The 27,172-nt window shown below is 45.8% G+C and overlaps 2 long non-coding RNA genes across 2 annotated transcripts in view; one reads left to right on the top strand and one right to left on the bottom strand.

Moving 5' to 3' along the window:
• The window catches only part of LOC309792796, a 468,580-nt gene that overhangs the window by 405,618 nt on the left and 35,790 nt on the right, over window positions 1-27,172 (bottom strand). The gene's annotated exons all lie outside the window — the stretch shown is intronic.
• LOC309792682 lies at window positions 275-12,283 on the top strand. Its single transcript, XR_014291758.1, has 3 exons — window positions 275-575; window positions 1,839-2,004; window positions 10,716-12,283. It is a non-coding gene; the product is annotated as an uncharacterized lncRNA (long non-coding RNA).

Raw genomic sequence — 27,172 nt, 5'->3', positions numbered from 1 at the left:
ATGGGCAGCGGAGGTGCCGGGAACCGGGCCCCGGGCGCCCACGAGCCCCGGCGAGGAGCGCGGCGGCGGCTTCCACGTCGGGCTTGAGCGCCGCGGGCGTTGGCGGCGGCGGCCGGGCGGGAGGGAGGGACTTGACTTTGAAGGGGAAGCGGGAGGTCTGCGCGCTCAGCTCCACTCCCTGCCGCCCCTCCCGCGGCCGAGCTTGCGCGAGGTGCCCGGCAGGCGGCGCTGCTGCTCCGGCGGAGCGGCCGGGTCCCCGACTGTCCGAGGACTGGAGAGCCGGAACCAGCGAGGCGGGGGGCGGGGAGCGGCGGGGGCAGCCGACGGAGGCGCCGCAGGAGCGGCCCCAGGGAGAGACCGCGGCCCTCGGCTGCTTCTCCCTCTTCCCCGCCGAGGGCGAAGGGCCGGGGTCCACGGCAGGAGGTGTCGCCTGGCCCAGCGGGTGCGAACAAGCCCACCCCTTTGCGCCTCTCCCGGCCGCGCTCTGGCACTTCCGACCTCAGCCGCCTCCCTCCATCGCCAACAGGCGCGGCCTGCCCTGAGGAGAGGCCACGTCCCCCGGAGCCGGGGGCCCGGTGGGTGCCCGCCGCCCTCGCACCTCGTGTCGCCGACAGACATCTCCCTGACCTGCCCCTCACCAGACTCCAGATGTCGTCCAGCTGAAACGATTAGTGGCGGTTTGAGGGCTGATCCTCAGCCTGGGCCCGCTTTGCGGGTGGGGGAGGGGAGAGGGCGGAATCACTCTTAATCTCGCCTCACGGCTAAATAATTTACTCAAGGTTTTCTCTTCCTGCCAATTCCCTTCCCTGCACCCCTGCCCTTGGCTTCCTGCTTTGTGAAGCCCCAGGGAGAGAAGGGCCAAGTCTTAATAAAAGTTAATATTAATAGTGGTGGAGGCGCCGGCAGGTGCTTTTCCACACCTCATCTGCCCCTCTCGCCCGCCCCCACCCCGTCCTCCTCCAAGCCCGGCCCCCTCCTCTGGGTTTCCTTTGAATATTGGAGATGGGCCTTGCGCTTGGAGGGACCATTTCGGAAATCAGGGCGCTGGAGTGAGAAACCTCGGTCCACGTGTTCTGTAAACCACATCCTCCTGCAGTTGCCGTGAGCGCGGAAGGTGGCAAAGGTCGGGCGTGCACACGGTGCGCGGGTGCCGCTGCAGAGCACGGGGTCAGATAAGCGCGCAGGGGGAGTCGGCAGGTTGGACAGGAAAGATACCCGCAGGAAGGGGACGGGCTGAGCAAACTCGCGGGGGTGGGGGGGTGGGTTGTGTTGGGGGGAGGGGCACAAAAGTCAAAAAAGCAACAAACCAATACTGTAAAAAGAATACCTAGTAACGCCAGGGACCTGTTGCCAAGGACCTGTTTTCCTAACGCGGGGGCAAAGGACTCAAAGAGGTTGTCCTTCCCATAGCAAAGCCTAGTCTGGTTTAAGTTTTTATGAACGCACGTTGAGGCCTTCCACGGAGCAATTCCTTCCAACAAGTTTGAACAATGCAGAGGGGTGGAAAAAGTTAAAAATTTGCCCCTTCTTTCAGTCCCATCCCTCTGGGGTACCAGTGTTAACACCCCGGTCCATATCATCCCAAGAATTTTTTGTGCTTAGACAAATGTGTAGCACTTACCTTGTTTTTTCCTTTTGTCTCTCCTTAAAAAAGAATGAAGTCATACTTTTCGTTGTGACTTGCTTTTATCAGTTAATAATATATCATGGCCATTTCCCCAGGTCATTCCATATAAACCCAACTGACTTTTTAATGGCCACTGCATTTTATAAATTTGGGTATACCAGAATTTTATTCATTTACTCAACAATTTCTTTGAATGTTTATTATGTTCTAGGTGCTGGGAAAACAGCATTAAGATCACAGATAAAAATCCTTGTTCTTGGGAAGCTTACATTTTAGTGGGTAGAGACCGAAAAGAAACACATTTATTCAACTGCTTTTCTACTACTGATGGATTTTCACGTTGCTGTCAGCATTTTGCTATCATAAGTGGTCCAAAGGTAAGCATCGTTTTACATATATCCTTTTGTATCTTTGTATTTTTAAAGGATAGATAACTCAAATAGGAAATCCTAGGTCAAAGAAAATGCTCAATTTAAAACTTTTTTTCACCTTTAAACTTTAATAAATATAGGCATTGCTTTCCAAAAAGGTTTAGCAATTCACAGTACCGCACAGGTGCCTATAAATGAGTTCCCCTTTCTCCATGGCCTCTTTGCACTAGAGGTTATTGCTTAAATTTTTGTTAATCTGATGGACAGAAAATGGTAACTAACTTAATTTTAATGTTCCATGGTTTACTAAGCAGGTTGAGCATATTTTCATATTTTTTTGGCATTTGCATTTTTTGTGATCTGCTTGAGTCTATTGTTTTCTAGTAAACAGAAGGAAAGGAAACAGAGGGTTTACACATCCCAGGCCTTGTGCTTGATTCTTTAACTTATTTCATTTAATCTTTGCAAAAACCAATACCTAACCCTATGAGATAGATTATGACCCATGCCTTTCTGATGTCGAACACCATGCTATTTCAACCATGGTTGAGTCTGCCCTCTGAATGTGGTAGACTTTCTAAGCATAAAGGCAAAGTAAGAATTATAAGGAGAATAGTAGCTGTCAGAACTGTCATCTTCAAAATTTAAAAGCAAATTAAAAATGACAAAAAAGGCTTTGCTACAAAAAATGTCAGAGGATTATTTTCCTTAATATATAAAAAATTCAGTGCAAAATGACAAGACAAATACCAGACTTCTAATGAAATATCATCAAATAACATAACATTTTAAAAAATCCAATACTCAATCTGGTGATGGTATGATAAACAGGCACCTCCCATACTGATGAGACTGTAAATTAATATATATTTGAATGGCAATTTGGCAGGATTTTAGAAGTCTTAAAATACACTCATTAAGTTTAGTAATTTCACATCTAGAACTAGTCTAAGGAAATAATCAGAAGTAGGGAGTTGGAAATAAGTGTCTGATATCAATATTTCGGGTAACTAAATTATGGTATACCCATTCAGTAGAATATTACATAACCATTAAAGCTGCTATTTTCGGAGTGTTTAATGATCTGAGGAATACTTATTCCTTTTGTCTCATAAAGAATGTATACAGTATGATGCAAAAGAATATACATGTACAGTATGATCTTTTGCATCTATGTATCTATGTATTTATGTATCTAGGCTGAAAAATGGCCCTCTGAAAGACATCTATAGCCTAATTCCTGGAAGCTGTGACTGTTACCTTGCATGGCAAAAAAACCAAACAAGCCAAAAAAGGGACATCAAAATCAAAACCAAACCAAAACACCAAAAAGCAGAAAAGCAACAATCCCACCCCAACCAGTTGTTACAGATACGATTAAATTAAGGATCCCGAAATGGAGAGATTACCCTGGATTATTCATGTAGGCCCTAAATGCCACCACAAGTGTCTTTATAAGAGAGAGGCAGGACTTCCCTGGTGGCGCAGGGGTTGAGAGTCTGCCTGCTGATGCGGGGGACACGGGTTCGTGCCCCAGTCCGGGAAGATCCCACATGCCGTGGAGCAGCTGGGCCCGTGAGCCATGGCCGCTGAGCCTGCGCATCCGGAGCCTGTGCTCTGCGACGGGAGAGGCCGCAATGGTGAGAGGCCCGCGTACCTCAAAAAAAAAAATTAATAAATAAATTAAATAAATAAGAGAGAGGCAGAGGTAGATTTCACACACACACACACACACACACAGAGACACACACACACACACGAAAGTGATACGAAGGAGCAGTGAGAGATTTGATGTTGGCTGGAGTGATGCAGCCACAAGCCAAGAAATGCCAGCAGCCACCAGAAGCTGGAAGAATCTAGGATGAGATATTCTCCCACAGTCTCCAGTGTGGCTCTGCTCACATACTGAATTCAGCCCAGTTTTGGACTCTGGCCTGAAAACTGTGAGAGAATGAATTTATTGTTTTAAGCCAGCAAATTTGTGATAATTGGTTACAGCGCTCACAGGAAACTAATGTGGTGGTGTTTCTATTGCTGTATAACAACTCCACACTCAGTGTCATACAACAAGCACGTCGTTATGTCCATGGATTCTGTGGGTCAGGAACCTGGACAGGGTACAATAAGAATGACTTGTGTGCACTCCACAATGTCTGGACCCTCAGGAAGACTTGAGTGGCCAGGGCAGAAATCATCTAGACGCTTCTTTTTTTTTAAATTTTAATTTTAAAATTTTATTTATTTTTTTGGCTGCACCGCACAGCTTGTGGGATCTTAGTTCCCTGACCAGAGATTGAACCTGGGCCAGGGCAGTGAAAGCGCCAAGTCCTAGCCACTGGACCGCCGGGGAGTTCCCTAGAGGTTTTTTTATTCACGTATTTGGTGCATAGGCTGAAAGGACCCCAAAGTTGGGATCATTGTGGATTGTTAACCAGAGCCTCTCTTCCGTGTGGCTTGAGCCTGCTCCCAGCATGGAGGCCTCAGGGTTGTCAGACTTTTTACATTGTGGTTCAGAGCTCTGAAAATTTGTGTTCCCAGTGAGCAGGCAGGAAGCTCTATGGCGTATTATGATCTACCTTCAGAAGTCACAGTGTCATTTTTACCACCACTTTTTTTTTTTTTTTTTTTTTTTGCGGTACGCGGGCCTCTCACTCTTGTGGAGCACAGGCTCCAGACGCGCAGGCTCAGCAGCCATGGCTCACGGGCCCAGCCACTCCGCGGCACGTGGGATCTTCCCGGACCGGGGCACGAACCCGTGTCCCCTGCATCGGCAGGCGGACTCTCAACCACTGCGCCACCAGGGAAGCCCACCACCACTTTTAATCTATTGATTGAAGCATTTACAAACCCTCTCAGATTCAAGAGGAAGGGAATAAATCCACCCCTCTATGGGAGGAATGTCAAAGAATTTGCAGCCATATTTTAAAGCTGCCACAGTTAGTTCCATGCCCACAAATTATTTACATTCTCCATGTCCAAGTTCTCACCTCCTAAAGTTTTATGTTACTTACTAAGGCATTGGGCTTAGGCTTAGGTGACAGGTCTCCTAATATAAACCAGGTCCAGGTGGATGTCAGGCACCTGACTTAAGCTCTTTGGGTATATGGTCCTGCTTGATCTGTAAACTGATGAATTCAAGAGACAAGTTTTCTGCCACTCCTCCCTCAAATAAACCCAACATACAACAGTAGGACGAGTGTAGGATAACTGCTAAGATACTCCTGTTCCAAAGTGGAGAAAACAGAAATGCACAGCAGTCATTGGTTTATATTAATTTTGAAATCCATCCCAGTATGTGATGTTCGCTTATTGATTAGAACTCTGTTCTGCTCCCTGGGAGGGACTGTCTGGGACTTTCCCCTCCGTCCTGTGGGTCTTTGTTCCCATTCTCTGAATCATCCTCCCTTCCCCCATAAAAAGTAGCCAATGATTGTAATTTTTTTCAGTCTGCCTTCTGCCTAAGTTTGGGCAGCCAAAGGCCTCATTTCATTTTTTTGTTTGTTTTGTTTTTTAAAATATTTATTTATTAGTTTATTTATTTGGCTGTGCCGGGTCTTAGTTGCGGCATGCGGGATCTTTGTTACTGCGTGTGGGACCTTCGTTGTGGCATGCAGGATCTTTTAGTTGTGGCATGTGGAATCTTTAGTTGTGGCATGCAAACTCTTAGTTGCAGCACGCATGTGGGATCTAGTTCCCTGACCAAGGATCAAACCCAGGCCCCTTGCATTGGGAGCACAGAGTCAGCCACTGGATCACCAGGGAAGTCCCTCATTTCTGTTTGTACCACCTCTGTTCCTCTCTATTCAAGCTGATACAATTCCCTCAAAATCTCTGTGGATTTCTCATATCGCAATTTATAAAAAACCTGCTCTGTTAGATAAGGTCGCCCACAAACCTCTGAGATTCCTTGTCTATCTTGAGCCCCCATATGGCTGTTGTGTAGCAATGCCTTTAGATCTTTAGAAGGCCTACTGTTTAACAGAGATTGCTTGTAAGGTTTTCCCTGAAATTCTTAGAAGGCAGAAGAGGTCCAGAATGTGCCGTCTCAACATGTGCCACTTTGGCTTGGGCCGTAGGCAGTTGAGCGTCAGCAGATCCAGGGAGAGTTCTCTGTCCTTCCCTTTCCTGCCTAAAAGTAGGGCATAGAATTCCCTTTGTGAAGGTGTCCTCCTTCTCCTGTACCGGGAAGTGGAGAGCGACTTCTCTCACTGGAGGTGGGGAGTCAGCGCTATGATGAGCCTGCACAGACACATCTTTTACTAAAGTGACCGTCAGTGGCCTTCCGTTTGCCTCATATATTTCCTAGCCGCCTCCCACATGTGTCATTTCTCGAAGCCCAAACCTCCTTTCCTTTGTTTACATGGTATACAAGGCATTGAGTCTAGTTACTTCTTTGAGTTTCACTTCTTTTCTGTGAACTCCCATGCAGGTAAAATATTAATAAAATGTGTGTTCTTTTTCTCCTGTTCACCTGTCTTTTGTCAGTTAAATTGGAAGGCTCCCAGGTACTGAGCCTAAGAGGAAAAACATTTTCCATCCTGACAAGGCCTTTTGTCTAGTCGAGTCTATGAAGCAGCACCTGTACCTTTCTTAGGTGCTAACAGAGGGCTTTAAAGTCATGCCCTTGGCTTCATTTTTATTCTGAAAACACTTTTTTTTCTTTTTTCTTTTTCCTGTGTCCTGGATTTGCTCTTTGCTCAGAGAATCCTTTGCTGGCTACGTTCCAGCTGCATTTCCTCTTAATCCTCACTGATACCTGAATGGTGCATTCTTTCTCTTCACCCTTTCACATCCCCTATAGGCAGCTAGAACAAGTTGGTGGCCCCTTTAATATCCCATCCAGAAACCTCTGCAGCCAGATGACTGAGCTTATTAAGTACATTTCCTATTTTCCCCGGTATCCCAGGTGACAGCGTTGCCAAACGTTCTGCCGATACCTAACATGTATCTCCTTTCCTTCAGCATCCAATAACATTTTCCTCACTTTGTTCAAACCCTCACCATCAGCTTTCCCAATGCCTGCCTGACTTCTCCCTGCCAGCCAGTTCCCAAACAAACACCACATTTTAGGCATTTTGATGGCAACAACCCATTTCCAGGTACCAAATTCTGTCCTGTCATCTATTACTGTGTAGCAAACGACCTCAAACAACAACCATTTCAATATGTTCATGGATTCTCTGGGGCGCAGGAGCTGTCTTTTCTCCACTGCCTGGAGCCTCAGCTGGGCAGTCTTGAATGGCTGGGGGCTTCTTTATTTACATATCTGGCACCTCATTTGACATGGCTCAGCTGGAACTGTTAACTGGAACCTCTGCATGTAGCTTGGGCCTCCTCACAGCTTGACAGCCTCAAGGTCATCAGACATCTTACGTGGTGGCTCAGGCCTCCAAGAGCATGTGTTCCCAGCAAACAGTGTAGATCATTTTGCAATATATACAAACATTGAATTATCGTGTTGTACACCTGAAGCTGATACAATGTTATTTCAATTATACCTCAATTTTAAAAACAGCAGTTCTTCTTTAATATCATCGAATATCTAGTCTGGGGCTTCCCTGGTGGCACAGTGGTTGAGAATCTGCCTGCCAATGCAGGGCACATGGGCGTGAGCTCTGGTCCGGGAACATCCCATGTGCTGTGGAGCAGCTAAGCCCGTGCGCCACAACTACTGAGCCTGTGCTCTAGAGCCCGGGAGCCACAACTACTGAGCCCATGTGCCACAACTACTGAAGCCCACGTGCCTAGAGCCCGTGATCCACAACAAGAGAAGCCACCGCAATGAGAAGCCTGCGCACCGCAACGAAGAGTAGCCCCCACTCGCCGCAACTAGAGAAAGCCTGGGCACAGCAATGAAGACCCAGTTCAGCCAAAAATAAATAAATACATTTATTAAAAAAATTAGTCTGTGTTCAAAGTTACAATTGTCTCATAAGTGACACAAATGTCCTGTGAATGTTTTTATTTTATAGTTTTGTTTTTTAAAAATGAGGTACAAAAAGGTTCACAAATTATGATCCATTGCTATATCTCTTACGGCTTCATTAATCTATAGTAGAGATTAACTCTTCAGTCTCTTGGGTTTTTTTAATCTTACAATTTAGTTGTTGAAAAAAACAGGTTTAGGGGACTTCCCTGGTGGTGCAGTGGTTAAGACTCTGTGCTGCCAATGCAGAGAGCCCAGGTTCCATCCCTGGTCAGGGAACTAGATCCCACATACATGCCACAACTAAGAGTTTGCATGCCGCAACTAAGGAGCCTGCGTGCCACAACTAAAACCTGGCTCAACCAAATAAAAACAAATAAATAAATATTAAAAAAAAAGAAAACAGGTTTATTTGTCCCATGGAGAAGTCTATATTCTGGTTTGTTGATTATATCATCACAGTATATACTCATTCATAAATATATAAATATATTCTCCCTTTCTGAGATAAATGATAAATGGATGTATACTATACACATAAAGAGTTATTTTGAAAACATGATTGTAACTGTGGCTGAAAGGAGGAATCCAAAGAGGTCTCCTGAAATTTCACCAGAAATTGTATTAAAGAGGACCAGAGCATAGAAGTGGTCAATTAAATGAAAAGTATAAAGAAATCCATGGAGGATGTTGGCATCAGGGGATGGAAAAGAAAAAAGGAATCAAGTGCCTTGGGAAATTATAATCTAACAATGAAAAACCAGGACTTCCCCGGTGGCACAGTGGTTGAGAATCCGCCTGCCACTGCAGGGGACACGGGTTCGATCCCTGGTCCGGGAAGATCTCACATGCCGTGGAGCAACTAAGCTCGTGTGCCAGAACTACTGAGCCTGTGCTCTAGAGCCCGTGAGCCACAACTACTGAGCCCGCGTGCTGCAACTACTGAAGCCTGCGTGCCTAGAGCCCGTGCTCCACAATGAGAGAAGCCACTGCAATGAGAAGCCCGCACACCGCAACGAAGAGTAGCCCCCGCTAGCCACAACTAGAGAAAGCCTGCGTGCAGCAATGAAGACCCAACACAGCCAAAAATAAATAAATAAATAAAATTTCAAAAAATAATAAAAATAAAAATTAAAAAAAAGAAAAAGAAAAACCAGTAAGAGGCATGAAGGACAGGATGGGAAGAAGGGAGATGCTAGTTGCACTGAGTTCATTGATGCATCATTCATTCCTTCAATGAGTCATTCCCTATTTACTGAGCACCTGTCCAGCACAGGGCTATATTTTATGTATTATAGCACTCATAAAACTATTAGAGGAAAGTCAAAATGGAAAAAGGAAGTATGTGGAAAAGAAACGTGGAAACTCTTTCTGTAGTTTCCTGGATATTTGTTTGGCTTAGCATGTCCCAGAATTAGGTCAGAGGAATTGGGATGCAGTCGGCTTTCTCAGATGATGGACCTTTGTCAGGGTTGATATGAGAGGTGTGACATCCATGCCTGGCAACCCTCAGAGGCAGAGCCTTCAGTTTTAGGACTTGAAAACTGACATTTGCAATGAACAAATTTAAGAAATTTTTGCAAACTTTATTAATTTATTTTTTAAATATATCTATTTTTTTCCACCCAAATGTGACACAGTTATTGTGAAAAATACAAACCATCAGAAACATAAATTATTAAAAGTGAAGCCACCCAAACCACTAGTGTCTACTAAATTTTTCTAGATTCATATTATTCTTTTTCTCTACTTGCAAACATAAATTTCTGAACTTCTTGGCACAGAATAATTTCTTCCTTGGAAACTAGCTAATGACAGCTAACATTTATTGAAAGAAGCTAAATAATTTGCCTCAGGTCACACAGCCAGTAAATGGTGGACCGAGGATTCATACCCAGACAGTGCAGCTTTTAGAACACATGCCGTAAGGGCTTTCTAGAGAAGTGGTATCCAATAGAAAGAGAATCCAAATCTCATATGCAATGTAAAATTTTTAGTAGCCATATTAAAAAGAAACAGCTGGAATTGATGTTAACATGTTTTGTTTACCTCAATATATCCAAATTACTATCATTTTAACATGCAAACAATATGAAAATTATTAATGAGATATTTAACGCTGTTTCACACGAAATCTAAATTTAACGTGTATTTTGCACCTCCAGCACGTATCAGTTTGGATTAGCCAGATTTCAAGTGCTCAGCAGCCGTGTGCAGCCAGTGGCTACTCTACTAGACAATGCGGGCTACGGAGTTTGAGTTGTTCATTCACAGATGTTGACTGTGGGCCCACTATGTGTCACGCATCATGCTTGGTGCGGGGGAATCAGTGGTGAACGAAACACAGGGCTCACACTCTAGGGGAGGAAGCAGAGGAAAAGCAGTAAATAAATCGAGAAGTACACACCACAGGGAAGTCATGTGATTGTGGTCATTGCTATGAAAAAAGGAGAACGAAAGAGAGAGAGAGGGAGGGGGAGAGAGAGAGAGGAAGGAAGGAAGGAAGGAAGGGGGAAGGAAGAGGAAGGAAGGAAGAACGGAGGGAGGGAGGAAGGAAGAGACATGTAAAGGGTTACCAGGGGGCCTACTTTAGGTAGGGTGGCCAGGAGAGATGTTTTTGCAGAGGTGACATTGGAACAGAGACCTCGGTGACAAAAGGAGCAAGAACAATGACAACAATAAAAGGCCAGTTTTTGCGGAAGGTGCTGCTGTGAGTGCTTTCCATACACTAACTCTGTAGCGTCACAAAAAGACGGATTAGGCTGGGTCTATTGTTATCTCCATTTTCCAGATGAGGAGACCGAAGTGCAAGAGGTGAACTAAATGGCCCAAGTTTACACAGCAACTGGGAAGGAGCCACTGGAGCAGACCCAAGGAGGAAGAGCTGTCCGGGCAGAAGAATTCATGTGAAGCCTTAGGGGGACAGTAGCGGGCTGACCAATGGCCCTAAACATCGCCAGGTCCTAATCCTGGAACCTGTGGATGTTGCCCTGCAGGGCGAAGGTACTTTGCAGGTGGGGAAGTTCATCCTGGCTCATCCGGTGGGCCCAGTGTCATCACGAGAGTGCTTACACGTGGGGGGAAGAGGGAGATTTGGCATCACATACGTGATGCCTGTGGAAGCAGAGGTTGCTGTGTTGGGTGGAAGGGCAGGAACCAAGGAGTGCAGGCCCTGCCGACAGTTTAGACTTCGACCTTAGAAGTGTAAGACGATAAACTTGTGTCGTTCAAAGCCACTAAGTTTGTAGTAATTTGACGGCAGCGATAGGAGCCACCCGTGCGTCTTTTCTCTGTGCTCTTTCTGGCCTCCAGTTCTTCTTCCTGGCTCTTCTCTCTGCAGAGAACTCCCTCCCTTGGTCCCCTCTCTCCAGCTCGCCTTCTTCAAACTCTGCTAAGATTCCCCGGAATCCCCCAGGCTTGGTGTCCCCTTCCTCTGTATTCCTTGAACACTTCGCGTAAATCTGTGTTCCATCACTAATCACACTGTATTATAATGTGCCCTTTCACTAGTCTGATTCTTGCTTTTGATTTGATGTTGGATTTCTTGAGAGTGGGGATCCTATATTTTGCCTTTTTCTATCCCCAGTAATTGGCGCAGGGTCTGGTAAAACTGTAAGCAGTTCATCCAAGTTTATGGAATAAAAACCAACAATTAAACAGAAAACTGCAATAAGGAATCACACCATACAAAGTCCCATAATAAAGGCGATTCGCTCCACAGTCCTGGGATTCTCCGGCCAGGGTCTAACAGACACAAAAGAGTGGGACTGTGTCTTCCTGTCCCCACACCCTCACACCCCCGGAGCCGTCCCCTTCCCTCCCCAGTCAGTCTGACCTTGACCTGTCTGAGGCATCCTAAGTCCCACAGCTTCCCCAGTGCTGTGCACTCTGACCCCAGCCTATACTGGTTGTTGAGGCTAAGAGCTCAGCCAATGATGAATGAGGTGGAGAAGTGTTTAGGGCTTCTGAGGCTGCCCCAGCTGTAACTTGATACATCTGTTGCACTTTCTGTAGGAAAAGCAACAATTTAGTCAATGTTCTTTTAAATCATGCCCATTTCTTCTAGACATAAAGTAAGGTTCAAGTAAGAAAAAGATTTAAAAATCATCTGTAATCTCTCTACCCACAGTTAATCATTAATAACATTAAAAATAGTATTATTAATGTTAGAATGAGTACATTGCTAATTAATATATAGAATGAAGAAGAACATAAAGTGAAATGTAAAAGAATACCCACTTCCACTCCCCAGAGTTAACTACTATGAATATTTGGTTGTACTTTTGTCTAGCCTTAAAAAATATATATATAAAGCAACTAAAAATAAAAAGCAACAGTATTATAAACAAATAATAAAAATTCCACAAAACCTACTAAGATGAATTCCATTTCTTTAAAAAAAATCTTAGTCTTGTTTTTACAAATGGCTAAACTACTCTAGTGGCAGACGTGCTTGTAATTGTACATGAGCCGTATGGTCTCTCAAACCCTCTCAGATACTCAGTGTACAGGATTAAGGAGGACTATCGCAATATGTGTTTGGTTACCCATCAAATACCTGCATTTTATAAATGGTGAAAATAGCACAGCTGAAAACGAGCTCTTAACCTGCCTTTACTAGTTACTGGCTGAACTAAGTAAAGAAACCTGGAGTCTTGAGTTTCTATTTCTGGTCTCTGTTCCTCATCCCTGAGGAACTGACAGCTACATGGCACCATAAGTGACAGCCTGGATAAATAAACAGTACGTGTGAAGTGCTTTTATTTAACCTCCAGAGTTAAATAAAGTTCAAGGTGAAGCCATAGAGTTTACCTGTCAACATGGGCCTAGTTTTGACTATTTTCAAGAATCTGGCCTTTGTGGCTGATTTATTTTCTTTAAACATGCTTTATGTTTCCAGAATCAGCTACAAGGCTGGCCTTGGAAAAGCAACCTCCTTACTTCCAGGAGAAATTGGTTTGCAAAACAGTTTGAAAAGTTAACATCTGAAATGGATTCTGTATTTGTCTATTTACTTTCATAACAGGGCAGAAGATACAGACTCCACAACGAACAACAGTGACAACCTTACAAAAGTCACTCTCGTGTTCCACCCTTGCCAGGGCTCAGTTCTACGCTCAGATTTTGCTCTTGGGAGATTTTTTTTTTAACCATATATTTACCGTTTCCTTCCCAGCATCTAATGCAGGAAAGGGTCCATAACAGGCCTATAATTGTAGGCTAGACTGAATGATTGATACAATAGTTAATTTGTATTTTATTTTCATCCATTCATTCAACAAGCCTATCCTGAAGACTTTCCACTTGCCAGGGCATTGTGTTAGGGGCTGGGAAATGCACACGTGAGGTCCATTGGCCTTCATCACCCACCTCTAACCTTGTGAGTCTCCCCTGTTTAGCATCAGCTGGAAGCGGAAACCTACATTTCCCAGAAGTCTTAGCAGCAAGACTTCCGGGTGCAGTTAAGGTTCTGCAGTCACGTAATGTCTGGAAGACAGAAAGAAGGCAGAAGTCATTCTTCCTGTGATAGTCGTGGCTGACTGATTCTGGCAGATGTGAGTATTTCCATGGCCAAACTCCACATTCCACTGTTTGGCCATCCTCTTCTTGGATGTGGGGCAGCTGTGGAAAGATCAGCAGTTTCCAGACCTCTGATTACAACCATGGTAAAATGACCCTGAAGCCAAAGGTCTAATGGTAGCTTATACTCCAATGACTTTGTAAATGCTGAATCACCATTTGCTTGAAATACCTCAAGTGGTTTCTATTTTCATACTGAATCTTTTCAGATGAAAGAAATAAGTAGGATTGCCCTTAAGAAACTTACCATCTATTAGAGGGGAGAGACAATGCAAGATGATTAGGGAGATAATAAAGGTATGAATGCAACAGGTATTATGGGAGTATAGAGTGAGAGCAGGGCCTGGTGAAGGGGTGTCCTAGGTGTCTATTACTGCACAGCAAACGTAGGGGTCCATGCCTCTCACAGTTCTCTGGATTGAGAACCGGACTTGGCTGGGCAGTTCCGCTGGCCTTATGCAGTTGCAGTCAGATGGTGGCTGGGACTGGGGTTTTCCAGAGGCTCCACGGAGACACTGCGATGCCAGGTCCTCCCTCCGTCTCCACATCTCCCAGGGCTTCTCCTCTCCACACAGCCTCTTCATGTAGTCTCGCCAGCAAGGTAGCTCCCAAAAGCACACACAAGTCAGGCCTTCCTTTAGGCCCAGAACTGGTGTAGCATCCATTTTGCTGCAGTTTTCTGGTTTGAGTCATAGACCCAGCCCAGGTGTAGTGGGCAGGGACTACTCCAAGATGCAGAGACCAAGAGGCATGATTTATGGGGGCCATCTCAGAAACTAGCTAGCCATCACAGAGGGACACTCTGGAAGCTGGGGAAGGTTCATGGAGAACGTCCAGTGGTTGATGAGCTAGCAGGCTTGAGAGAGGACCCAGGGCCTGGTCCAGAGCCCAGCAGAGCTATCACTCAATAAACCTCAATGTGGGGAAGGCTGGAGGAACAGAGGGAAGGCAGGCAGGTACAGAAAGGGTAAGTCGGTAGCCCTTCTGGTTTAGAGGCAGCCCAGTGGGTGAAGGACCTGCACGTATACTCATGGGCTCAGAGAATGGAGGTCCCTGAGGGTCCAGGCTGGGGGACTTGGACGCGACCCTTCAGATGGTGGAGGCTACTGAGCAGCTCTGGGTAATGGAGGGGCACAACGACATCCCCATATTAGAAGGATCCCTCTGGCCTGAGCGAAGCAAAGAGGTGGACGGGGGAAAATGGAGCTGGAGATAGTGTGACCAGTGAGGCTCCCGCGGTGGGGCTGGTGAGAAAGGAGGCGGGTGTGAGGAAACCATGGTGGTGGGGAAGCAGAGGCAGAAATAGACTGGAGACGGTCCTGGAGGGGACAATGAACAGACCCAATATTCTATGATTTATAGTGTGACTAAGAGGATTTGAATACATGTGAGGACATTTATCTTAATAGGGGGCATTTCCCTCTGTGTGTGTGTGTGTGTGTATATATATATATATATATTTTTTTTTTTTTTTTTTTTTTTCGGTATGTGGGCCTCTCACTGCTGTGGCCTCTCCTGTTGTGGAGCACAGGCTCCGGACACGCAGGCTCAGCGGCCATGGCTCACGGGCCCAGCCGCTCCGCGGCATGTGGGATCTTCCCAGACCGGGGCACGAACCCATGTCCCCTGCATCAGCAGGCGGACTCCCAACCACTGCGTCACCAGGGAAGCCCTCCCTCTGTATATTTTTATTATAAAATAATACATTATATAAACATACACGTGTATGTATGTATATGTATGATACATATATATCATATATATATATGATTTAAAAATAAACACAACATAAGGAATAGTACATTCCCAATGCTTCTGAAGTAAAACAAAATGTGAACTTTGTGTAACATTATGTTTTAACTTAATGATCCAGATTTCCCCCCATCTCATTCCTTAATAACATGTCTTCGGAGACAAAAGACACCCTATCTTTCTTCACAGGGGTCCCATCTCACCAAAGCAGTATAAAAACATAACTTCAATAACAATTCAAACTCAAAGTCCAGGCCTTAATTGGATAAGCCAAGTAGTCGGATATTTCCATATAGATAAACTTTAAGTCTATATGGGGTCTCCAGGGAGCCAAGAAGGGATGCTCAGCGAAACTTTTGGAAAAGACGAATGTAAACCGCACAATTTACCCCTCCACGGTTCAGCCTTATCCTTAAAACACATTGACTTGCCTCCTGGTCCAAGATCTAGTCAGGAGACAGAAGAGAATCAAGTGACTCAGCAGGGAGAGGAATCAGGTCCATGAAAACTGAAAAGGTAAGAAGGGCCACTAAGGTGTCCAGGATGTAGTAACTGCAAAACCCAGCTACCACCCTAGGGCTGGGGCAACACAATAGAGGTTGTAAATTAAAAGACCTTAGAAACCTGAAGGAGGCGGCCCCTGGAGCTGAGACTCACATCTCTGAGGGGGGGCTGCCTGCCAACAGAGGTGACGCCTTTGTGAGGTGGTTGATGCCTTGAGGCGGTGCTGACACTGGGAAAAGTGCAAACTGGATTACGCCGCTGCTCATGGAATAAACCGCCACTATCAGAAGACGCCTGGCCTGGCTCTCAGGAGGTGAACAGGAAGCAGAAAGGAGGAAACAAGTCCTGCCTTCAGCCCTCAAGCCTCCCTGCAGCACCTCCTCCTGACTGGCAGACCTGAACCAACAGCCAGATGCCGAGGGAGAAAAGCACTTTTCCTGTGTCGGCTCAGCTCCTGCATCACTAGGCAGAGTATGGAAGGGTGGGTTTGAGGACGAGAAGTAAGAGCTTAACCATTGTAGCTGGAGTGAAGAATATTTGACATGAGCTCTACCCCACCACCCTGCTCTCCCTCTTTCATTTTTAGCCCAACTTTCTCCCTCCAAAGAGAATTTGAGTCACTTTCCAATACAGGCACATACTTAATAGGACATTTTAAAAAAAAGGCTTAAAAGAGATAAGAAACACCAAACACCAATTCAGAACAGTGTTTTCCAAACTTTGTATGGCAATCAAAGTAGAAATATATTTTATACTATGATTTATTAGACATATACACACATAACTGAAAAAGTTTCATGAAGCAATCCTTATCCTCACTATGCATAATGCACTCTTATATTTTCTATTTTATTTTGTTATAAATTTATTTATTTATTTATTTATTTATTTATATTTTGGATGTGTTGGGTCTTCATTGCTGCGCGCGGGCTTTCTCTAGTTGTGGCGAGCGGGGGCTACTCTTCGTTGCCGTGCGCGGGCTTCTCATTGTCGTGGCTTCTCTTGTTGCGGAGCACGGGCTGTAGGCGCACAGGCTTCAGTAGTTGTGGCACATGGGCTCAGTAGTTGTGGCACGTGGGCTCAGCAGTTGTGGCTTGCAGGCTCTAGAGCGCAGGCTCAGTAGTTGTGGTGCACGGGCTTAGTTGCTCCACGGCACGTGGGATCTTCCCAGGCCAGGGCTCGAACCCATGACCTCTGCATTGGCAGGAGGATTCTTAACCACTGCACCACCAGGGAAGCTCCATAATGCACTCTTATATTTTCTATTTCATTTTATTTAATTAAAACAAATTTGATAACAACCCAGGACACTGACATCATCAATGGCTAATACGTTGCAACCTCCTCTTTTAAAAATGCTGATTTAGAGGAAGAAGAGATACAATGTTTTATAATGACATATAACATTGAGGGCCCATTTCCATACCAAAAAGTACTTTTCACATACATTATTTAACCCTCACAACAATCCTGTGAGGTGGGTATTTCTCCCAATTTACCAATGAGAAAACAGACTTAAAGATACAAAGTCATTTGCCATGTAGTTCAGAAGAGTGATGAATGGTGAATGCAGAAATGGAAGCCCACTTTTTCTGATGGAAAACCTCAGTCTTCCTCAATCTGCTTTTCCAGGCTGAGAGACACGGTTGAGTTTAGTTTTGAGCTTTCGAGCAGACAAGGCAAACAATACCTTGTACAGTGTTCACTGTCTGATGAAAGTAAGCATGCACATTTGTCGCAACAAACTTCCTTCTTGCACTAAATCTCAGCACATGGGTTCCACAAGTGGGCTATGTATAATAATAAGTATTGTTTTCATCTGTGGCTTTTACAGAAGGCACCAACTTATGATGAAAAAATTTTAAATACAGACTCTTGGTAACAGTGGTGGAGACAGCTAGCTGTCCCCAATATCCATTCTACCCTTCCTCCTTTAATGCTGTTCCCTCCCATTAAAAACATTTTTTTAGTTATTATTTTATTTATTTTTTTAATTAAAAAAATTTTTAATTTTTGAATTTTATTTTATTTTTTATACAGCAGGTTCTTATTAGTTATCCATTTTATACATATTAGTGTATATAGGTCAATCCCAATCTCCCAGTTCATCCCCCCCACCCCCCCGCCACTTTCCCCCCTTGGTGTCCATAGGTTTGTTCTCTACATCTGTGTCTCAGTTTCTGCCCTGCAAACCAGTTCATCTGTACCATTTTTTCTAGGTTCCACATATATGCGTTAATATACGATATTTGTTTTTCTCTTTCTCACTTACTTCACTCTGTATGACAGTCTCTAGATTCATCCACGTCTCTACAAATGACCCAGTTTTGTTCCTTTTTATGGCTGAGTAATATTCCATTGTATATATGTACCACATCTTCTTTATCCATTCGTCTGTCGATGAGCATTTATTATGCTTCCATGACCTGGCTATCATAAATAGTGCTGCAATGAACATTGGGATGCATGTGTCATTTTTTTTTTTTTTTTGTGGTACGTGGGCCTCTCACTGTTGTGGCCTCTCCTGTTGCGGAGCACAGGCTCGGGACGCGCAGGCTCAGCAGCCATGGCTCAAGGGCCTAGCCGCTCTGCAGCATGTGGAATCTTCCCGGACTGGGGCACGAACCCGTGTCCCCTGCATCAGCAGGTGGACTCTCAACCACTGCGCCACCAGGGAAGCTGGCATGTGTCTTTTTGAATTATGTTTTTCTCTGGGTATATGCCCAGTAGTGGGATTGCTGGGTCATATGGTAATTCTATTTTTAGTTTTTTAAGGAACCTCCATACTGTTCTCCATAGTGGCTGTTATCAATTTACATTCCCACCAACAGTGCAAGAGGGTTCCCTTTTCTCCACACCCTCTCCAGCATTTGTTGTTTGTACATTTTCTGATGATGCCCATTCTAACAGGTGTGAGGTGATACGTCATTGTAGTTTTGATCTGCATTTCTCTAATGATTAGTGATGTTGAGCAGCTTTTCATGTGCTTCTTGGTCATCTGTATATCTTCTTTGGAGACATGTCTATTTAGGTCTTCTGCCCATTTTTGGATTGGGTTGTTTGTTTTTTTAATATTGAGCTGCATGAGCTGTTTATATATTTTGGAGATTAATCCATTGTCCGTTGATTCATTTGCAAATATTTTCTCCCATTCTGAGAGTTGTCTTTTCATCTTGTTTGTAGTTTCCTTTGCTTTGCAAAAGCTTTTAAGTTTCATTAGGTCTCATTTGTTTAGTTTTGTTTTTATTTCCATTCCTCTAGGAGGTGGATCAAAAAAGATCTTGCTGTGATTTATGTCAAAGTGGGTTTTTCCTGTGTTTTCCTCTAAGAGTTTTATAGTGTCCAGTCTTACATTTAGGTCTCTAATCCATTTTGAGTTTATTTTTGTGTATGGTGTTAGGGAGTGTTCTAATTTCATTCTTTTACATGTAGCTGTCCAATTTTCCCAGCACCACTTATTGAAGAGACTGTCTTTTCTCCATTGTATATCCTTGCCTCCTTTGTCATAGATTAGTTGACCATAGGCGCGTGGATTTATCTTTGGGCTTTCTATCCTGTTCCATTAATCTATGTTTCTGTTTTTGTGCCAGTACCATATTGTCTTGATTACTGTAGCTTTGTAGTATAGTCTGAAGTCAGGAAGCCTGATTCCTCCAGCTCCATTTTTTTCCCTCAAGACTGCTTTGGCTATTTGGGGTCTTTTGTGTCTCCATACAAATTTTAAGATTTTTTGTTCTGGTTCTGTAAAAAATGTCACTGGTAATTTGATAGGGATTGCATTGAATCTGTAGATTGCTTTGGGTAGTATAGTCATTTTCACAACGTTGATTCTTCCAATCCAAGAACATGGTATATCTCTCCATCTGTTGGTATCATCTTTAATTTCTTTCACCAGTGTCTTTTAGTTTTCTGCATACAGGTCTTTTGTCTCCCTAGGTAGGTTTATTCCTAGGTATTTTATTCTTTTTGTTGCAATGGTAAATGGGAGTGTTTCCTTAATTTCTCTTTCAGATTTTTCATCATTAGTATATAGGAATGCAAGAGATTTCTGTGCATTAATTTTGTATCTTGCTACTTTACTAAATTCATTGATTAGCTCTAGTAGTTTTCTGGTAGCCTCTTTAGGATTCTCTATGTATAGTATCATGTCATCTGCAAACAGTGACAGTTTTACTTCTTCTTTTCCAATTTGTATTCCTTTTATTTCTTTTTCTTCTCTGATTGCTGTGGCTAAAACTTCCAAAACTATGTTGAATAATAGTGGTGAGAGTGGGCAACCTTGTCTTGTTCCTGATCTTAGTGAAAATGGTTTCAGCTTTTCACCATTGAGAATGATGTTGGCTGTGGGTTCATTATATATGGCCTTTGTTATGCTGAGGTAAGTTCCCTCTATGCCTACTTTCATAAATGGAGGATTTTTATCATAAATGGGTGTTGAATTTTGTCAAAAGCTTTTTCTGCATCTATTGAGATGATCATATGGTTTTTCTCCTTCAATTTGTTAATATGGTTTATCACATTGATTGATTTGCATATATTGAAGAATCCTTGCATTCCTGGGATAAACCCCACTTGATCATGGTGTATGATCCTTTTAATGTGCTGTTGGATTTTGTTTGCTAGTATTTTGTTGAGGATTTTTGCATCTATTTATTTACTTTTTAATTAAAAAACAATTTTTAAAGAATGGTGTTTTTTAAAAATATATATTTTATTTATTTATTTATTTGGTTGCACCAGGTCTTAGTTGCAGCTCGTGGGCTCCTTAGTTGAGGCTCTTGCCAGCTCCTTAGTTGCGGCACTTGGGATCCTTAGTTGTGGCTTGCGGGCTTCCTTAGTTGTGGCTTGCTGGCTCCTTAGTTGTGGCATGTGAACTCTTAGTTGCAGCTTGCAAGTGGGATCTAGTTCCCTGACCAGGGATTGAACCCGGGCCCCCTGCATTGGGAGCTCAGTGTCTTAATCACTGTGCCACCAGGGAAGTCCCTTTTTAAATTAAAAAAAAAACTCCTCCCATTTTTAATTAGACAAACGACCATCCAGAATAAAGACTACACTTTCCAACCTGCCACCCAGCCACGAGTTTTCATGTAACTAAGTACTGTTCATGAAGTGTAAGCAGGTGTGGTGTCAGTTCCTTGAAGTGTCATTAAGAAAAGGGGATGGTATTCATTTTTTATTGCTGCAAAGACAAATTACTACACAGCAGCACAGAATAACAAAAATGTATGCTCTCTCAGTTTCTGTAGGTCAAGAGCCCCCCTTTGGCTCAGCAGGTTTATCTGCTCTGGGTTTCACAAGGTCAAAATCAAGTTGCTGGCCAGCTGAGCTCTGGTAGGGAGGCTCTGGGAAGAACTTGGGTTGCTGGCAGAATCCAGGTCCTGTGGCTGTAGGACTGAGGTCACCAATTCCTTGCCAACGGTCACCTGGAGGCATCCCTTAGCTCCTGGAGGCCTCTCTCCAGTCCTGGCACGTGGGTCCTCCATCCCAGAGCCAGTATGGCACCTGGAATCCTCTCACACACAGAATCTCTCTGACTTTTCCTTCTGCTGAGCTCTTGGATTCCGGCTGGGGAAAGTTGTCTGCTCTTAAGGGTTTGTATGATTAGATTGGGCCCACCAGATAATCCAGGATTAAGTTAAGGTCCCCAACTTAACTACATCTGTAAAGTCATTTTTGTCCTATAACAGAACATACCCACAGGTTCAAGGGATTACGAGGTGGACATCTTTCAGGGATCAGTATTCCACCAATCATAGGGGCCTACCCTTCTTCCTTTGTTTCTTCCCTCCTGCTGCTTAGAAAGTGGGTGTCATAGCTGGAGTGCCCTATGGGACCGTGAAATGAGGGGCAAATGTATGGGTAGCAGAAAGGGAAGTCAAAGTAACCTGGGCCCCAGGCAATTCTGAAGCAGTATTCCAGGCCTGAATCACCTGCCTCCAGACTTCTGTGTAGGAGAGAAATTAACTTCACTCTTCAGCCTCTGCTATTTGGGGTCCAGTAGTCACAGCCAAACCTAACCACACAGTAACATCTAAGGAAATGACTTATTAAGGAGGTTAGGGACAATCACCTATTTTGGGGAGCCTATGGACCCCTAAACAAATTCCACTTAGCAAAGAGACTTTCTATCTTTGGTCAACAGACAATCCCTAAACTAGTTCAAACACGTATACCTTTCATATAAAGCTAGTTGAATTGGGGCATCAGTGCTGTCTGAACTGTAACTTCAGCATGACTGGCTTTGCCTCTTTATTTGACGCAGTTAGTAGTTTATTTTTGCTCCTGCTAGGTCAGCACCAATGTGGTTTTTCAGCCCAGACACTCTCTTGTGAAGATACAGGACAATACCTAGCTACCCCCATCAGAGGGAGGATCTGAGGACCCAGACAAAAGGGCACACATTCATTTTGTGTCACTTGTTGTCAGCTCTGAGGTCTTCTGTGCGAAGTGCCATCCCTGCTCTAGCTAGACTGAGAAAGACCTCAGTTTTGTGTCACTTGTTGTCACCTCTGAGGTCTTCTGCGTGAAGTGCTATCCTTGCTCTAGCGAGATGAGAAAGACCTCAGTTTTGTGTCACTTGTCAGCTCTGAGGTCTTCTGAGCTAAGTGCTGTCCTTGCTCCAGCGAGATGAGAAAGACCTCAGTTTTGTGTCACTTGTTGTCAGCTCTGAGGTCTTCTGCGCGAAGTGCTATCCTTGCTCTAGCGAGACGAGAAAGACCTCAGTTTCTGGAGGAACCGCCCCACCCATCCGTGTATGTGCTCTTACATACATGATTGTATTTAACCCTCACTCAATCACATGAGATCGCATTTCCGGTAATTCACAGGCGAGTAGACAGGCTCAGAGGGATTAAGTTATTTGCCCTTGTTCAGAAGAGCCATAAATAGTGGATGCGGATGGAGAAGTTAAACCCTTCCCAGAGCGCTGAGAACCAGCACTGTTAATTTCTGTATTTGTCCAGAGATCCTCCTCTTTCTTCTCCACTGGATCTCAGGACAACAGGCGTCATGAAAGTTGGCTTGTGCTTTACAAAGTCTGCGTGTTTGTGTGTCTCCTCATCTAGAGGAGAAATAATCTGTACTTCTGGTCTAGAAAATTAGACTTTCAACATTAAATTAAAATAAACCTGCATTTATTTATTGCAATAAATTCAATTGTACAGTATTTTCGATTTGTTTTTAAATCTTGGAGATTATTTTGTACATTTTATTGTGTTTCTAGAACTACTGAAGTGGAAATAGTTCCATGTAATATAGCAATTTCAAATTGGCAGTATATCCAGACATATCCAGATGTGTGAAACTTCTGAATTTTTTAGAGCATGTATAAGTAGGAGAAATGATTTTTCAAACTCTCATTACCTTGGATATAAGACTAATTGAGAATTCAGGAAAATATTAGAATTTATTCAAATGATATAAATTACAGCAAAAACACTTACAATTTTGCATGTGTAATTATGACTAGATGTGAGAGTTCAGTGTATTCTTTAATGCAGACAAGAATCTTGACTGTATGCTGATGAAACAGCATATATTTAAGGTATTTATATGTTCTGTGTTTAGGGAAAGACTAAACAATTCAACTTGAAAGTGAATTATAAAATATTGCTTAAGGCTAGAGCTATCTATGCTTTCAAAAGCCATAGCATTTCACTTATAGAGAAAAATAATTTTAGTTAAAAAGGAATAAAATGTTATTGTCCATTCTATCTCATGATATATAAATGTAGCATACTTTAATATGGGAACCTGGCATTGGCAGGTAATCACTAGGTAGCCTCAAAGACCTGTATCAGTCACTTTCACTCTCTAAACAGCTACTGGTAGCTACTATTTGTAGAGCTTGACCTCTTCTTCCTACTCGGAGTCACCCGCAGATCCTTTCCCCGCAGCTGTCCACAAGCTGCTACAAGCTGTCCACGTGTAGCAATTTCCTGAAGGCTGGCTGCCAGCTGAGTGGCTCCATCACTCCCAGTTCTTTTTCAGGGAAGCCTTTCTGCTTCCTGCTGCCCTGCCTCAGTTTCCCATTAGGTTTATTGCTCCCCCATCTAGCTTGTCAGAATGGCTTTGAGCAAAATTTGATTTAGTGTTAACCCAGAACTTCCCTCTTCTGACCCTTCTAAGTACTTGATTTTCAGGAGGGTTTCTAGGTGATGCTGTTGAAGTATGAAAGACCTCAGTTGTGAACTTTTTTCTTAGAAAAACAATTTTAATTCCTTATGCAATCGTGCAATACTTCAGCAATCAGCCAGCTTCTACCAAAGTTCCAACTTGTGTTCTTCTAAAGACAGCTTTTCCTGCCTGCAAACACTGTGTCAACACAAAGAATTGAGACAGTTACCTGAGTGGACAGTTTTCATCAGCAGCAATGTCATCAGGCCCTTGGGAGATGGCTGCGCTGGGCGGGGAAATAAAAAGAGTATACAGTAAGGTGTCCGTGGTTCCTACCTACACACTGATCATTGTCACCACTGCAGTCCACATGAGACATACCCTAAACACATGCACACAAATGCACACAGGCCAACAAACAAAACCAGACACACGAAGATAGACTCACCCTAAGACACACCCACACCTACACAGAAACCCAGATCTGGGGAGAAAGAGAAGGAGGAAGAGAATGGGAATGGAAGAACAGGCAGACTTCACCGACTTGAAAGGGCAGTGCCATACTTAGATTTCATTCAAACTTAAATGCATTGAACGGAACTAGTTGAAGGGGACGATATGGAGAGAGTGACGGCCCTGGACGCAGGGCCAAGATTAATCTGGGAAATCAAAGCAGCCTTTGTGGTTCAAAAGGAGAAATTTGGGGAACCTGAGTGACTCCTATGGACTCTGATCAATTCACCGATAATCAGTCCAATCTCCGACTGGGACGACCATCAGGCAAGCAACTGTACGGCTTCCAGAGGTGTCCGGCACAGACAGTAAGAGCCCAGTAAACCTTGCTGGATGCATTCAGGCGCCAGTCCCGGATCGAAAGGGGAAAGTGAACTGCAGATGCGAAACCCGTTGAAAACAATAGGCAGGACCTGAAATCACCACCAACTCAGACGTTGTTGTTGCGTGGTATGAATTTGGCTTGTAAGGTGAGAACGTCTTCGAGTAACCGTAAGCAAAACGACAGGAAGGACTTTATCGTGAAAGAAAGGGGGACTTTGTTGGGCACTCTTGCGGCCGGACACCATGAGACCCGACGCTGTGCACGAGGAGGCCCGGGATCCTTGACCCCGGCTCCGGCTCCCCGTGGCTCCTGGTGTTGGATGTGTGTGTGGCGCGGAGGCCGCGCGGGATCTTCCGCAGCCCGGGACTACAGTCGTGGGCTTGAGCCCGGACAGTGCTGCAGCCGCCTGGTCTGCGCGCGCCATCGGCGCCCGGCGGCGCTCCACGATCGTACCTCGCCGCGGATGGAAGATTCCGGGAGGAACGGTGGGGTTCGTGGTCCAGCGGGGATGCCCTTCGGGGAGTGGCGGACGTGGAGGCGCCGGCGGCGAGACGGGGATGCTGCGGCGCTCGGGCCGCCGCGCGCGCGCTGCGGCTGCGCTCTGCATTGGCCGAAAACCCGTCTCCCTCCGCGCCGAGGCCGCTTTCTCGGGCGTTCGCCGTGTGCGTCTGTTCACTGAGGCCGAGGAGCGCGCCGTGCCCGAGGAGCAGACGGAGGCTGGCAGCCCCACAGCGGAGGTGGGTACCGCGGTCACCTCGGGTTCCGGCGCCCGGCGGTAGCTTGAGTGGCCGAAAGAGGCCGGGCTGGCTGATTTGTTTCGGGCTCCAGGGAGGTCTCACTGTTCAGGACTCCTCACTCGAGAGTCTGGGCCGCGCGCGTGGGCGCGGCTGGCAGGTCCGAGCGCCCCAGCGCCCCGTCCGCCGAGGGTGGCCGAGCAGACTCGGAGACGCGCACGTCCAGCCGCACGCGGGTCGCCCGGTGGGGCCTGACCTGGACCCAGCGGCCGGAGGGGTCGGGACTACGCGCTCCGTCCCGCTTCGGGTGAGGCCCCGCGTGGCTCCGGCCCGAGCTCGGTCGCCCTCTTTCCTCTCTTCCGGGCCCATCTGGCGAGCCGGGCTCCGCTCTCCGCCGCCTCCCTGGGTCTCCCTGGGAGACCGGCCTCTAATGGCAACTACACTTCGCCGCCGCCGCCACGTGTCCTGGCGACTGTGCACCAGGTCCGGTAATACATTTGAAGGACATCATCTCATTTCGTCCTTGTGCTGAGCCCATTTTATGGAAAGGGAAACGCAGAATTCAGGGATTTGTTCCAGGGCCCGCGTAGTTAAGGGGTGGGGGGACCGAAAGCCGGGCCTCTTCTGCGCGGAGGCACCAGCCCCGGCGGCCTGGTCCCCAGCCCAGCAGAGCGGCAGAGCCGCACGCCGGCCGGAGTCAGACCGCGGCCTCCGCCGCCGAGCCCGGCCCCGGGCGGCCTGCGCCTCTTCTCCTCGGGTTGGCGAACCCTGGAACCCCCAGCGGGGAGGCCGCGGCGCGCGGGGAGGCCCGGAGCCTCGGAGAGGGCGGCGGCTTCCGCGTGGAGCCCTGAAGACCTCCTTGGCTTCCGAGGACAAGCCTCCGCACCTCCACCAACCGGGCGGCCGAGCTCCAGCAGGTAGGTCCTCCCTCTACCCCACAGCATCAGCTTCCCTGGTGCCAGATAAGGACAGCCTCTCCTGGTGAAGGATGCTGTGGGCAGTCTGTTTATGAGGAAGGGCGGCGTTAAAACCAGGACGCGCTCAGTAAAGATCAGTGGTTGTATGAACAAGAGGAGGTTTGTCAAAGGAGAGGGGCTTCAGGAGACTCGGGAAGCCTCTGCAGCTGCGATTCCCCAGCTGCTTCCGAAAATGATGATGATAATAAAACAACCAATATTTGTGCAGGGATAACTATTTCTAGATACTGAATTAAGCGCCTTACATGTATTCTTTGGTTTAAACCTCACAAGTCTATGAGGTGGTATCCACTTTCACTATACGGATGAGAAAACCCAGGCAGGGGGAAGTGGAGTAATTTTATCAGGGTCACAGCTGGTATTTGAGGGACCCGAGGTCTGAACGCAGTCTTGCTAGACTCCAGAGCCCAGGCGGGTGTGCAGAGCCTGCAGGGGCTCACAGCCTTCAGCAGCTGGGAGACGTCTTGCTGATGAGGAAGTTCTCCTTTCTGATCCACAGAACCTTCTTTTATTCGGAGGGGCTTTATGACTCGATTTCTCTCTCTCTCTCAAGAAAACCGCACAGGGCTTCCCTTGTGGCGCAGTGGTTGAGAGTTCGCCTGCCGATTCAGGGGACACGGGTTCGTGCCCCGGTCCGGGAAGATCCCACATGCCGCGGAGCGGCTGGGCCCGTGAGCCATGGCCGCTGAGCCTGCGCGTCCGGAGCCGGTGCTCCGCAACGGGAGAGGCCACAGCAGTGAGAGGCCCG

The sequence above is a fragment of the Mesoplodon mirus genome, assembly GCF_964341445.2.
Source record: "Mesoplodon mirus genome assembly, chromosome: 17".
NCBI classification, from domain to species: Eukaryota; Metazoa; Chordata; class Mammalia; order Artiodactyla; family Ziphiidae; genus Mesoplodon; species Mesoplodon mirus.
The sequence above is the reverse complement of the archived record's forward strand: the minus strand, read 5'-3'. Positions and strand labels throughout refer to the sequence as shown.